This window comes from Kogia breviceps, chromosome 5 (assembly GCF_026419965.1).
Source record: "Kogia breviceps isolate mKogBre1 chromosome 5, mKogBre1 haplotype 1, whole genome shotgun sequence".
In the NCBI taxonomy this organism is placed as follows: Eukaryota; Metazoa; Chordata; class Mammalia; order Artiodactyla; family Physeteridae; genus Kogia; species Kogia breviceps.
The window spans coordinates 140,509,541-140,525,358 of record NC_081314.1 but is presented as its reverse complement, the minus strand read 5'-3'; the positions used below and the strand labels follow the sequence as shown (position 1 = coordinate 140,525,358).

The window sequence follows — 15,818 nt, the reverse complement described above, 5'->3', positions numbered from 1 at the left end:
TTGTCCCAGGTAATCCTCAGCATTTTTGTGATACCTACCTTATCATTTCCATTTGATAAATGGAGCAACTGAATTTGTTGGGATTCTTAGTTGGAAACAGAAAAACATACACCAATGTGCATAAATAAAAGCAGAACTTAATATAGGATTTATTGGAAAGCTCACAGACTCTTGTAAGGGTAAACAGTCTTTGTGAAGACTCTACCACCTTCACAGGACACAGATACCACAGTTTTTTTAAAATCACTGATGCTGGAGGTCTCTTTTGCTTTATAAGCTGGAGGCTTCCATTGTCTCTCTCACAAAAGACAAAAATTGTGGGGAGCTTATGCTTCCCTAAGTTGCTTTCTACTGCATTAAAGTCTCTTGAGGGTTCATCTGATTCATCAAGCCTAGATCACATGCTACATTTCAATTGCAAGGAAAGCTTGTAAAATGAGTTTCTAGCTTATTCATAGGGGAAGTAGGACTGATAAGGGAGAAATTTCCATAAACACAGGCAGAGTGTTTAGAAATGTGTTGGTGTGTGTCTGTGTGTGCATGTGTCTGTGTGTCTGTGTGTGTACAAATATGACAGATATCCACTACAGGAAGTGAAGCTTATGGCTGCTGAGTGCCATCTAGGGGTCTCCAAACATTAAGTGATGGTCCAGAGGTTGGAGCCCAGGACTATTGGCCCCAGAGTATGAAACACTCTCAACTGTCATTCATTAGATCCCCTCTGGGTTTGTGAGACACACTATATATAAGGTATTGGGAGGATGCCAGTACTTCCTGAATGGCATATCAGGACTGACAGGCGAGGGTTGGAGATAGAGCATGAACTAGGAAGGTGTTTAGTTCTGTGGCAGTAATACCCTCAGCTCGTGTTCCTTTTGGCACCTGACACCCCAGGAGCTGCACTTTTAGAAACCTCCACATCAATTGACTGACAGCTCCTCACATCTTAGGTACTGTCTATTTCTACTCAATTGTCTGTGTGAGAAAGAGAATCCAAAGACAAAAAGGAAAATTCTAGCTATCTAAGAATTAACAAGTGAACCACCAAGGGAAAATGGCATTTTTTTCTGGTTCAGTAACAAAAACCATTTTATCCCAGATTAAAAAAACAAAACAAAACAAAGAAGTGTTGTGGGTAGTCAGCCATGGGATCTGAGTGTGTGTATGATTATTTTAACCTATAGCACATAATTAAAAACACTACTTTGATAAACTGATCTGTTAGATCCTGCAGATAATATGAAGGCATTTTGGGGGGAGAGGTTTTTCAAACTAATGGATTTATTTCTGTTTTATTGATAATAATGACTTGTGTTTGCTGAACACGTGGCTATTCTCAGGATGCTTTCCTATGGTGTCTCTGTCTCTGACTTGCTCCTCTCGGCACTGGCTGGTGGGCAGTATAATTCCATTTGATATAGGAGGAAACAGGTTGTAGGTATGAAAGAATGTTTTGGTATTATGTATCAAGGGGACACTCTGCTTTCTCATTTTAATACTTAGTGTATTATCCTTTTATTTCAGTTTCTATATTTTTTCTAGTAATAGGAAGGGGGATTAGAGGATATTATCAATAAGCCATTGGTTATTCATCAGCCTCTCAACAAATATATTTATTATCATAATGATCAAATTTGCATTTCTATGTCAGACATATACACTAGTGTTTTCTTATCCCCATCTGATTGCATAGTGGCCATACTGTGCTGCTTTTAATTGACCTTGATGTCAAACCAATAGCAGATATCAATTAAAGAAACATACTGAGATTAAATCATAAGAGAAAACATTGGAGGTATAGTTAGTATAAGTTGATATTTTGGGTTTATTATATGGTTAGAGGGGCTCTAATCCATACTATACTGGACATATGTTCTTGCTCTCAAAGAACAGTCTCAACAGGCTGTGTGAAAGACATTTTCTTAAATGCCCCCTTTTCAATAGATAAGTCTTGCTGCCCTAAGCTTTTAAAAATTTGTTTACTTTTTGTTGGTTTGAAATAAGAGGAAAAGGGTCAGAAACATGAAACATGGATGGGAAAGAAGGGAAGTGTGAGAACATGGGTGTGAATGAAGTTGATCAAAAACAGTAATGAGGGACTTCCCTGGCGGTTCAGTGGTAAAGACTCTGCACTGCTAATGCAGAGGGTGCAGGTTCGATCCCACATGCTGTGTGGTGTGACCAAAAAAACCCCAAAACCAAAAAACAAAAACAACAAACAAACAAAACAGTGATGAGAAGGAACAGGAGATGCACTTACTACCCAGCTGAGCTTTGAATTTATTATTGTTGTACATTTCTAGGGCACCAAAAGTGTAACTTGTTGCTATTTGATAAAGACGTTCTGCCAGCCCCTTACCTCCAGGGAAATAATAACCCAATGAAATAAGATATCTGATTCAAGAGGGAAAATTACATGGCTTAAAAGAAATCAGGAGGCAGAGTCAAGATGGCAGTGTGGGAAGACGTGGAGTTTGTGTCTCGCCACAACTAGGGTGCCTGCCGGAAGCTGGTGGGGGATCCTGACACCCAAGGACATGGAAGAACCCCCAAGCAAACCGGTAGGACATTGGGAGACTGAAGGGGGAGGAGAAGTGGAGGCCGGACAGGACCGAGAAGTGGAGGCCGGACAGGACCAGTGCCCCTGAGGGGTGGCTGAGAAGCGGGAGGGGCTCCCAATCCTGGAGGGACCCTTGGGGCTCAGATCGGGGGTGAGTGCACCCAGCATTTCCCCTGCTCAATCAGCTGGGGAGGAAGTCTGCCTTGCTCTCAGGCCATGTCCTATGTCCTCAGAGGTCCCTTCTGGGCCAGGTTGGTCCTAGGGGCATAGGAGGGAAGCTGGGAGAGAACAGGAGAGGCAGGCAGGAGAGGCCTTCCAGGACTGGAGGAGTGGGAGAGGAGTGGAGGGTGTTTGCCCACCCACTCGAGCCCAGGAAGCCTGCTGGGCTCCCAGGTTGGGTCCCGCATGCTCTGAGACCAGAGGCAGGAGGCACACCTGGGCCCCTTCTGTTCTGTTGAGCCTGGGCTCCACCCCCCACACCCCCTGGGACCTTTTCCAGCCTGGTGGGACCTAAGCATAGGCCCTGCCCATTACCCAAACCTCACCCCTGCTTATTCTCTGCCTTCCACAACCAAGGCCTTTTCCACTTTTTTTTTTCTCCTCCTCTTTTTTACTGTTGTGGTTCTGTTTTACCTTCTGGTTGTTGTTTCATCTATATTTTTACTTTTATATTTTTTATAAAATATCTGTTAGTTTCCTAGTCTAATTTTATTTTTTACTTTGTTATTGTTCTCTCTCTCTCTCTTTTTTTTTTTTTTTTTTTTTGCTTCTCCACATGGCTTGGGGGATCTTGGTTCACTAGCCAGGAGTCAGGCCAAGGCTCCTGTGGTGGAAGCTCTGAGTATGAACCACTGGACTAACAGAGAAAATCAGACCCGAGGGAATATTAATCAGAGTGAGGTCTCATGGAGGTCCTCATCTCAGCACCAAGACCCAGCTCTACCCAACAGCCTACAAACTGCATTGTTGGAAGCCTCAGGCCAAACAGCCAGTAAGACAGGAACATAATACCACTCATAAAAAAAAGGAAAAGAAAAAGATGAGATGGCAAAAAAATATGTCACAGATGAAGGAGCAAGGTAAAAACCTACAAGACCAAATAAATGAAGAGGAAATAGGCAATCTACCTGAAAAAGAATTCAGAGGAATGATAGTAAAGATGATTCAGAATCTTGGAAATAGAATGGAGGCACGAATTGAGAAAATACAAGAAATGTTTAACAAAGATCTAGAAGAACTAAAGAACAAACAAACAGAGATGAACAACACAATAACTGAAATGAAAAATACACTAGAAGGAATCAATAACAGAATAACTGAGGCAGAAGAATGAGTAAGTGAGCTGGAAGACAAAATGGTGGAAATAACTGCCAAGGAGCAGAATAAAGAAAAAAGAATGAGAAGTGAAGACAATCTCAGAGACCTCTGGGACAACACTAGATGCACCAATATTCGAATTATAGGGGTCCCAGAAGAAGAAGGGGAAAAGAAAGGGACTGAGAAAATATTTGAAGAGATTATAGTGGAAAACTTCCCTAACATGGGAAAGGAGGTAGTCACCCAAGTCCAGGAAGCACAGAGAGTCCCATACAGGATAACCCCTAGGAGAAACATGCCAAGACACATATTAATCAAACTAACAATTAAATTCAAAGAAAAAATATTTAAAGCAGCAACAGAAAAACAAAAAATAACATACAAAGGAATCCCCATAAGGTTATCAGCTGATTTTTCAGCAGAAACTCTGCAGGCCAGAAGCGAGTGGCAGGATATACTTAAAGTGATGAAAGAGAAAAACCTATAACCAAGATTACTCTACCCAGCAAGGATTTCATTCAGATTTGACAGAGAAATCAAAAGCTTTTCAGACAAGTGAAAGCTAAGAGAATTGAGCACCACCAAACCAGCTTTATGAATAATTGTGGCTGAGCCTCTAATGACTGTAAAGTCTAAAATATTTACTATTTGGCCCTTTACAGGAAAAGTTTGCCACCTCCGTCGTAGTGTGTAGGCATTGAGAGACCATATATACCTGGGGACAGCCACATGAGGTTGGCTGTCACCGGGACTCTTAACATCCCTCTTCTGCATTTCTTGCCCTCCTACAGGCTGCTATTTAATTCAATTAATTTAATTTAATTTAATTTAAAAACCACCTTCAAATACCCACATCCTCTTACTTTCTTAGGATTCAGTGGAAAGATATATCTCTCCATATAAAATGGTTAGTGGGTTGCAATGCTAAAGAAATTTATATCAAAGTATTAGAAGTTCAATGTGATATTCTTGCAGTTTTTCTATAGGTCTGGAATTTTTTTTTAAACTGAAGAGATTAACAAAAAATTGAGAAATAAGAAGGAATTTATCCTCAGGTATACACACACATAAACACACATGTTTATAGACACATATGTAGAAAAATATCCATTATAGCACTATTTACAATAAGCAAAGATTAATAGACATAAATGTCTGTTAATGTGGTTAAATAGTGACATGTTCATTCATTCATACAATGGATGACTGTGCAGCTATAAAAAAGGAGATACCCCTTTGTAACTGTTGGAAGATTTAAATGTTAAATGCAGAGCAGTTTGATATGCTTTCAATGGTATGGAAAAGAGGGAAGGATACGATGGAATATAGAGATATAGCTATAGATTTTTTCCAATAAATATTCAGTCTCTGGAAAGTTATATAGGAAACTGGTAACATTGGTTGCCTCCAATCCTGGGAGATGAGTTAAGAAGGGAGACATTTTTCCATATAACTCTTTGTAATTTTTGAGTTTCTAACCATGCAAGCAAATTACTTTTTCAAAAAAAAAAAAAAAAAAAGAAAGAAAACTAAGGTAGAGAACATTTTTTAAAAAAGGAAAAGAAGTGTAGGTGTGTTGCTCATATGGAGTTACCCAAGTGACGTAACTGGCCAAGGTCAACATCCCTGTTAGTAAACATCAGGCTGAACCCATGTCTAAACCAGAGCCCAGAAGCTACTCAAAAGAGAGTTCGAGGTGGAATGAAGACGGAGATGATGAACATGACGGAGATGAGAACATTCATTGTCTTTTTTTAAATCCACTGACTCTGCTGGCAAAATATTAAGAAACTTCAATCAGAAGCAAACATTAACTAATGTGTTTGACATTAGTGAATTTCCACTTTGCTCCTCTGACGGCTGCTTAACCTGAATGACGAGTAGCTTAATGCAACTACGACCACTGAAAATTCCTATGGTGTTAAGGGATGTAGAAATGTAGTGCTTACATTTTAATGATTAAAGCTTAGATTTACCAAGCTACACCCACTGCTGGGTTTCTACTGCCCAACCAGACCCCAGGGACTATTTTTAGCACCTAGATGCAGCCTTCCAGGGAAGCTTTCACTGGTGTATGCTCTTACACCTTCCTCCCCACCCTGCTCCTGCTGCCATGTGGATAAATTTTCCCCATAGTAGTATATTATTTTTGATGTTCTTCATTATTCTTTAATGTCCTAAACTTTTTCCAATGCAAATATACTACCTGAAGTAATTCTCACCTATGCAACTTGAAAGTAATTCTTTTAATCAAGTTAAAAAAAACCTTTGTGTATAGAGACAGTAATGTACACGTATTACAAGTCTACAATGAATATTACGAGCTGAATGAATTTTCATAAACTGAACAATCCTTGATCAAGAAACAGAACCTTAATTGTATCCAGAAGCCCTTTTCCACCCCCTGTCCAGTTTCTACCCACTGGTCTCTCCCAAGTATAACCATTATCCTGACTTACTTTTGTACTTTATATAAATGGAATCATACACGATGTATTGCTTCGTGTTGGTTTCTTTTATTCATCTAAATGGTTGCGTGAAACTGTAGACTTCTCATCCTCATTGCTGTATGGATTTCTATGAAGTAACCATATCACAGTTTATTTATCCATTGTACCGATGATGGGCATTTAGCTAGTTTCCAGTTTAGGGTTATTATAAGTGGTGCTACTGTGAACATGTTTGTACGTATTTTTTGAGGAATATTTGTACACATTTCTGTTACCTCTATCTAAGAGTACAATTTCTGGGTTACAGGATATGCATACATTTAGCTTTAGCACAGTGGTTCTCAAGAATTCACGTGAATCAGATTACCAGGAGGGCTTGTTCAATCACAGATCTCTGGGACTCGCCTGGAGTTTCTGATTCAGTAGGTCTGGGGTGAGGCCCGAGAATCTGTACTTCTGAAAGTTCCAGGTGATGCTGATAATCCTGGTCCAGGGACCACACTTTGAAAACCTTTGCTTTGCAGATGCTGCCAAACAGTTTTACAAAATATTTGTACCAATTGGCCCTCCTGTCAGCAGCATAGGAGAATGCCAGTCGCTCCATTTGGTATTAGCCTCCTCCTTTTAAATTTCAGCCATATGGATTGAAAAGGAAGGTTATCTTCTTGTGGTTTTAATTTACCTTTCCCTAGCGGCTAATGAAGTTGAGCTCCTTTCCATAAGTTTATTGGCCATTTGGATATCTTTTAATGTGAAGTCTGCGTTAAAGTCTTTGGTTCATTTTTCTATTGGGTTGTCTTTCTTACTGAGTTGTAGGAATTCTTTATTTATTCTGGGCATCCGTTGTTGGAGTTTTTTTTTTATGTTGTTTGTAGTGAATTTCAATTATTGATTGACTATCCTTTTTTTTTAACAACTTTATTGGACTATAATTGAGTTACAATGGTGTGTTAGTTTCTGCTTTACAACAAAGTGAATCAGTTATACATATAAATATGTTCCCATATCTCTTCCCTCTTGCATCTCTCTCCCTCCCACCCTCCCTATCCCACCCCTCTAGGTGGTCACAAAGCACCCAGCTGACCTCCCTGTGCTATGCGGCTGCTTCCCACTAGCTATCAGCTTTACATTTTGTAGTATATGTATGTACATGCCACTTTCTAACTTTGTCCCAGCTTACCCTTCCCCCTCCCCGTGTCCTCAGGTCCATTCTGTAGTAGGTCTGCGTCTTTATTCCCGTCCTGCCCCTAGGTTCTTCATGACCTTTTTTTTTTTTTTTTTCTTTTTAAGATTCCATATATATGTGTTAGCATGCAGTGTTTGTTTCTGACTTACTTCACTCTGACTTCACTTACTTCACTCTGTATGACAGACTCTAGGTCCACCCACCTCACTACAAATAACTCAATTTCGTTTCTTTCTATGGCGTAGTAACATTCCATAGTATTCATGTGCCACATCTTCTTTATCCATTCATCTGTCGATGGACACTTAGGTTGCTTCCATGTCCTGGCTATTGTAAATAGTGCTGCAATTAACATTGTGGTACATGTCTCTTTTTGAATTATGGTTTTCTCAGTGTATATGCTCAATAGTGGGATTGCTGGGTCATATGGTAGTTCTATCTATTTGTAGCTTTTTAAGGAACATCCATACTGTTCTCCACAGTGGCTGTTTCAATTTACATTCCCACCAGCAATGCAGGAGAGTTCACTTTTCACCACACCCTTTCCAGATTTTTTCTTAATGGCTATTCTGACTGGTGTGAGGTGATATCTCATTGTAGTTTTGATTTGCATTTCTCTAATAATTAGCGATGTTGAGCATATTTTCATGTGCCTCTTGGCCATCTGTATGTCTTCTTTGGGGAAATGTCTATTTAGGTCTTCTGCCCATTTTTAAATCGCATTGTTTGTTTTTTTGATATTGAGCTCCACGAGCTGTTTGTGTATTTTGGAGATTAATCTGTTGTCTGTTGTTACATTAGCAAATATTTTCTCCCATTCTGAGGGTTATCTTTTTGTCTTGTTTATGGTCTCCTTTGCTGTGCAAAAGCTTCGAAGTTTAATTAGGTCCGATTTGTTTATTTGGGGTTTTATTTCCATTACTCTAGGAGGTGGGTCAAAAAAGATCTTGCTGTGGTTTATGTCAAAGAGTGTTTTTCCTATGTTTTCCTCTAAGAGTTTTGTAGTGTCTGGTCTTACATTTAGGTCTCTAACCCATTTTTAGTTTATTTTTGTGTATGGTGTGAGGGAGTGTTCTAATTTCATTCTTTTACATGTAGCTGTTCAGTTTTCCCAGCACCACTTATTGAAGAGGCTGTCTTTTCTCCATTGTATATTCTTGCCTCCTTTATCAAAGATAAGGTGACCATATGTGTGTGGGTTTATCTCTGGGCTTTCTATCCTGTTCCATTGACCTATATTTCTGTTTTTGTGCCAGTACCATACTGTCTTGATTACTGTGGCTTTGTAGTATACTCTGAAGTCAGGGATCCTGATTCCTCCAGTTCCGTTATTCTTTCTCAATATTGCTCTGGCTATTTGGGGTCTTTTGTGTTTCCATACAAATTGTGAAAGTTTTGGTTCTAGTTCTGTGAAAAATGCCATTGGTAGTTTGATAGGGATTGCATTGAATCTTTAGATTGCTTTGGGTAGTATAGTCATTTTCACAATGTTGATTCTTCCAATCCAAGCACATGGTATATCTCTCCATCTGTTTGTGTGATCTTTAATTTGTTTCATCAGTGTCTTATAGTTTTCTGCATACAGGTCTTTTGTCTCCTTAGATAGGTTTATTCCTAGGTATTTTATTCTTTGTGTTGCAGTGGTAAATGGGAGTGTTTCCTTAATTTCTCTTTCAGATTTTTCATCATTAGTATATAGGATTGCAAGAGATTTCTGTGCATTAATTGTGTATCTTGCTACTTTACCAAATTCATTGGTTAGCACTAGTAGTTTTCTCATGGCATCTTTAGGATTCTCTATGTATAGTATCATGTCATCTGCAAACAATGACAGCTTTACTTCTTCTTTTCTGATTGGGATTCCTTTTATTTCTTTTTCTTCTCTGATTGCTATGGCTAAAACTTCCAAAACTATGTTGAATAATAGTGGTGAGAATGGGCAACCTTGTCTTGTTCCTGATCTTAGAGGAAATGGTTTCAGTTTTCACCATTGAGAATGATGTTGGCTGTGGGTCTGTCATATGTGACCTTTATTATGTTGAGGTAAGTTCCCTCCTCTATGCCTACTTTCTGGAGGGTTTTTATCATAAATGGGTGTTGAATTTTGTCAAAAGCTTCTTTTGCATCTGTTGACATGATCATGTGCTTTTTCTCCTTCAATTTGTTAATATGGTTTATGACATTGATTGATTTGTGTATACTGAAGAATCCTTGCATTCCTGGGATAAACCCCACTTGATCATGGTGTATGATTCTTTTAATGTGCTGTTGGATTCTGTTTGCTAGTATTTTGGTGAGGATTTTTGTATCTATGTTCATCAGTGATATTGGCCTAAGAATATTTTCTTTCTTTGTGACATCTTTGTCTGGCTTTGGTATCAGGGTGATGGTGGCCTCATAGAGTGAGTTTGGGAGTGTTCCTGCCTCTGCTATATTTTGGAAGAGTTTGAGAAGGATAGGTGGTAGCTCTTCTATAAGTATTTTATAGAATTCGCCTGTGAAGCCATCTGGTCCTGGACTTTTGTTTGTTGGAGAATTTTAATCACAGTCTCAATTTCAGTGCTTGTGATTGGTCAGTTTTTATTTTCTATTTCTTCCTGGTTCAGTCTCGGAAGGTTGTACTTTTCTAAGAATTTGTTCATTTGTTCTAGGTTGTCCATTTTATTGGCATATTGTTGCTTGTAGTAATCTCTCATGATCGTTTGTATTTCTGCAGTGTCAGTTGTTACTTCTCCTTTTTCATTTCTAATTCTATTGATTTGAGTCTTCTCCCTTTTTTTCTTGATGAGTCTGGTTAATGGTTTATCAATTTTGTTTACCTTCTCAAAGAATCAGCTTTTAGTTTTATTGATCTTTGCTATTGTTTCCTTCATTTCTGTTTCATTTATTTCTGATCTGATCTTTATGATTTCTTTCCTTCTGCTAACTTTGGTGTTTTTTTGTTCTTCTTTCTCTAACTGCTTTAGTTGAAAGGTTAGGTGTTTATTTGAGATGTTTCTTGTTTCCTGACGTAGGATTGTATTGCTATAAACTTTCCTCTTAGAATTGCTTTTGCTGCATCCCATAGGTTTTGGGTCATCGTGTTTTCATTGTCTTTTGTTTCTGAGTATTTTTTGCTTTCCTCTTTGATTTCTCCAGTGATCTCTTGATTATTTAGTAGTGTATTGTTTAGCCTCCATGTGTTTGTATTTTTTACAGACTTTTTCCTGTAATTGATATCTAGGCTTATAGCATTGTGGTCAGAAAAGATGCTTGATATTATTTCAATTTTCTTAAATTTACCAAGGCTTGATTTGTGACCCAAGATATGATCTATTCTGGAGAATGTCATGAGCACTTGAGACGAAAGTGTATTCTGTTGTTTTTGGATGGAACTTTCTATAAATGTCAATTAAGTCCATTTTGTTTAATGTATCATTTAAAGCTTGTGTTTCCTTATTGATTTTCACTTTGGATGATCTGTCCATTGGTGAAAGTGGGGTGTTAAAGTCCTCTACTATGATTGTGTTACTGTCGATTTCCCCTTTTATGGCTCTTAGCATTTGCCGTATGTATTTAGGTGTTCCTATGTTGGGTGTATAAATATTTACAATTGTTATATCTTCTTCTTGGATTGATCCCTTGATCATTATGCAGTGTCCCTCTTTGTCTCTTGTAAGAGTCTTTTTTTTACAGTCTATTTTGTCTGATTTGAGAATTGCTACTCCAGCTTTCTTTTGATTTCCATTTGCATGGCATATCTTTTTCCATCCCCTCACTTTCAGTCTGTATGTGTCCCTTGGTTTGAAGTGGGTCTCTTGTAGACAGCATATATACGTGTCTTGTTTTTGTATCCATTCAGCCAGTCTATGTCTTTTGGTTGAAGCATTTAATCCATTTACATTCAAGTTTATTATCGATATGTATATTTCTATTACAACTTTCTTAACTGTTTTGGGTATGTTATTGTAGGTCTTTTCCTTTTCTTGTGTTTCCTGCCTAGAGAAGTTCCTTTGGCATTTATTGTAAAGCTGGTTTGGTGGTGCTGAATACTCGTAGCTTTTGCTTCTCTGTAAAGGTTTTAATTTCTCCGTCGAATCTGAATGAGATCCATGCTGGGTAGAGTAATCTTGGTTGTAGTTCTTTTCCTTTCATCACTTTAAAATGTCCTGCCACTCCCTTCTGGCTTGTAGAGTTTCTGCTGAAAGATCCACTGTTAACCTTATGGGGATTCCCTTGTATGTTATTTGATGTTTTTTCCCTTGCTGCTTTTAATATTTTTTCTTTGTATTTAATTTATGATAGTTTGATTAGTATGTATCTTGGTGTGTTTCTGCTTGGATTTTTTCTGCATGGGGCTCTCTGCACTTCCTGGATTTTTGACTGTTTCCTTTCCCATATGAAGGAAGTGTTGAACTATAATCCCTTCAAATATTTTCTCAGTCCCTTTCTTTTTCTCTTCTTCTTTTGGGACCCCTATAATTTGAATGTTGGTGCATTTAACATTGTCCCTGAGGTCTTTTAGACTGTCCTCAATTCTTTATTTTCTTTTTTCTTAATTCTGCTCTATGGTAGTTACTTCCACTCTTTTATCTTCCAGGTCACTTTTCTGTTCTTCTGCCTCAGTTATTCTGGTATTGATTCCTTGTAGAGAATTTTTAATTTCATTTTTTGTGTTTATCATCGTTGTTTGCTCTTTACTTCTTCTAGGTGCTTGTTAGTTGTTTCTTGTATTTTCTCCATTCTCTTTCCAAGATTTTGGATCATGTTTACTATCATTACTCTGAATTCTTTTTCAGGTAGACTGCCTATTTCCTCTTCATTTGTTTGGTCTGGTGGCTTTTTACCTTGTTCCTTCATCTGCTGTGTGTTTCTCTGTCTTCTCATTTTGCTTAACTTACTGTGTTTGGGGTCTCCTTTTCGCAGGCTGCAGGTTCGTAGTTCCTGTTGTTTTTGGTGTCTGCCCCTAGTGGCTGAGGCTGGTTCAATGGGTTATGTAGGCTTCCTGGTGGTGGGGGACTGGTGTCTGTGTTCTGGTGGGTGGGGCTGAATCTTGTCCTTCTGGTGGGTAGGGCCACGTATGACGCTGTGTTTTGTGGTGTCTGTGGACTTATTATGACTTTAGGCAGCCTCTCTGCTAATGGGTTGTGTTGTGTTTCTGTCTTGCTAGTTGTTTGGCATACGGTGTTCAGCACTGGAGCTTGCTGGTCATTGAGTGGAGCTGGGTCTTAGCGTTGAGATGGAGATCTATGGGAGGGGTTGTGTTCCTGTCTTCATAGTTGTTTGGCATAGGATATTCAGCACTGGAGCTTGCTCGTCATTGAGTGGAGCTGGGTCTTAGCATTGAGATGGAGATCTGTGGGAGATCTTTCACCATTTGATATTACATGGAGCCAGTCGGTCTCTGGTGGACTAATGTCCTGAACTCGGCTCTCCCACCTCAGAGGCACAGGCCTGACATCCAGCCAGAGCACCAAGACCCTGTCAGCCACACCGCTCAGAAGAAAAGGGAGAAAAAAGGAAAGAAAGAAAGAAAAAATAAAATAAAGTTATTAAAATAAAAAATTCAAAAAATTATTAAAAATAAAAAAATTAAAAATAAAAAAAAGAAAGAAGAAAAAAGGGAGCAACGAAACCAAAAAACAAATTCACCAATGATAACAAGCACTAAAAACTATCCAAAAAAAAAACTCCCAAAAAACAAAAAAAACAGACAGACAGAACCCTAGGACAAATGGTAAAAGGAAAGGTATACAGCCAAAATCACAGAAAGAAGCATACACATATACACTCACAAAAGGAGAAGAAGGAAAAAAAGTTATATATCTATATGTAAAAAAAGGGAGGAGGAGAGCTACCAAATCAATAAACAAATCTACCAATGATAATAAACTCTAAACACTAGAGTTAAATAAACATAAAACCAGAAACAAATCAGATGCAGAAAGCAAATCCTAAGTCTACAGTTGCTCTCAAAGTCCACTGCCTCAATTTTGGAATGATTCGTTGTCTGTTCAGGTATCCCACAGATGCAGAGTACATCAAGTTGATTGTGGAGATTTAATCCGCTGCTCCTGAGCCTGCTGGGAGAGATTTCCCTTTCTCTTCTTTGTTCGCACAGCTCCTGGGGCTCAGCTTTGGATTTGGCCCCACCTCTGTATGTAGGTCGCCTGTGGGCATCTTTTCTTCGCTCAGACAGGACGGGGTTAATGGAGCAGCTGATTCGGGGGCTCTGGCTCACTCAGGCCAGGGGGAGGGAGGGCTATGGATGCGGGGCAAGCCTGCGACGGCAGAGGTCAGAGTAATGTTGCACCAGCCTGAGGCTCACCGTGTGTTCTCCTGGGGGAAGTTGTCCTTGGATCATGGGGCCCTGGCAGTGGTGGACTACACAGGCTCCCGGGAAGGGAGGTGTGGAGAGTGACCTGTGCTTGCACACAGGCTTCTTGGTGGCTGCAGCAGCAGCCTTACCGTCTCATGCCCGTCTCTGGGGTCCATGCCATGGCTCGTGCCCATCTCTGGAGCTCGTTTAGACAGTGCTCTGAATCCCCTCTCCTCATGCACCCTGAAACAGTGGTCTCTTGTCTCTTAGGCAGGTCCAGACTTTTCCCTGGATGCCGCCAGCCGCGGCGGGTCCTCAAAGTGTAGCAACAATCGACGAGAGGGGGTAGGGAACTAAACGCACCATGGTATGGGATCAGAAGGGCACAAGCAACTGATGGTTTCAAGGCAAGTTTAATAACAAAGCATAGCCATATATATACCCCTAAAGCAGGGAATTTGCTTAGTCACCATCTTATTGGCATCAGCTGGTTAATTGGCTTCTCAGCTTAGTCACGCCTTATCGGCATCAGCTGGTTAATTGGCTTCTCGGCTTCTCCCTCAAAGGCACCAATTTCCCCTCCAGGGTTGCTTTTCCTAGCTTTAGGGAACAACCAGGGACTCCCAGTAACTGAGCAGGTCCCTGGAGCAATTTGGCCAAAGGCCATCTCCTTTTTTACGTTCATACCATAAAGTCCAGGATGCATACCAAGGAGAGTACAATCAGGCCCTGAGGCTTATGAGGGTCTTAATGGCGCCTTCCTCAGAGGGCAATGCTCGCCACACCTGGACTCTCTCCCAGCTAGCTGTGGTGCACTAGCCCCCTTCAGGCTGTGTTTACGCAGCCAACCCCAGTCGTCTCCCTGGGATCCGACCTCTGAAGCCCAAGCCTCAGCTCCCAGCCCCTGCCCATCCCGGCAGGTGAGCAGACAAGCCTCTCAGGCTGGTGAGTACTGGTCAGCACTGATCCTCTGTGCGGGAATCTCTCCGCTTTGCCCTCTGCACCCCTGTGGCTGCACTCTCCTCTGCGGCTCCCCCTCTGCCACCTGCAGTCTCTGCTCACAAAGGGGCTTCCTAGTGTGTGGACACCTTTCCTCCTTCACAGCTCCCACCCACTGGTGCAGGTCCCGTCCCTATTCTTTTGTCTCTGTTTTTTCTTTTTTCTTTTGCCCTACCCAGGCATGTGGGGAGTTTGTTGCCTTTTGGGAGGTCTGAGGTCTTCTGCCAGCGTTCAGTAGGTGTTCTGTAGGTGCTGTTCCACATGTAGATGCATTTCTTATGTATCTGTGGGGAGGAAGGTGATCTCCACATCTTATTCCTCCACCATCTTGAAGGTCTCCTCTTGTTGGAGTTTTTGTTGTAAGCATCTTTTCCCACTCTGTAGGTTGCCTTTTCATTTTCTTAATAGTAATGAATAGAAATTCCTAATTTTAATATAATTTAATTCATCTTTTTTTCCATTAAAGGTTATTTTTTATTTTTTTTGTGCTATTTAAGGAATCTTTGCCTACTCCAAGGTCATGAAGACATTCTCTTATTTTTTATTTTGAGATTTATTTTTCCCTCTTATATTTAGATTAAAAATCATCTGGAATTGATTTTTTTTGTTTTATTGCATTTCTGTGAGATATTTTCATATACTAAAATAATCTTCCTTAAGGCCCTGTTTAAAATTCACCTCTTTGTCTCCATTTTTAGTACTTTTAAGAAATACCAATGTCATATAGAAACTTTTAGCAAATTCAAGAGGTCTTTTTAAACTTACAATTGTATTGAAAGCAATGCTTCAAATAATAAACGCTTCATATTTACTCAGGGTAGGCTTACTTTCAACAGAGCCAAATTTAGGGCAGTTATTGAAACTTTCAAGTAACATAAAGCACTTTTTTCATCTGGTGCCAAAAGTATAATGCTCACAATAATTTATATTTAATTTTTAATACAGTTATCTATCATGAGTAATTATGTGGGCTGCTCCTGGTATTCCATTCTCTGTTATGTGGTTTTC

The 15,818-nt window shown here is 39.8% G+C and overlaps 1 protein-coding gene across 4 annotated transcripts in view; it reads left to right on the top strand.

Moving 5' to 3' along the window:
* Positions 1–15,818, top strand: part of SETD4 (SET domain containing 4) — a 580,992-nt gene that overhangs the window by 247,458 nt on the left and 317,716 nt on the right. The window lies entirely within an intron of this gene.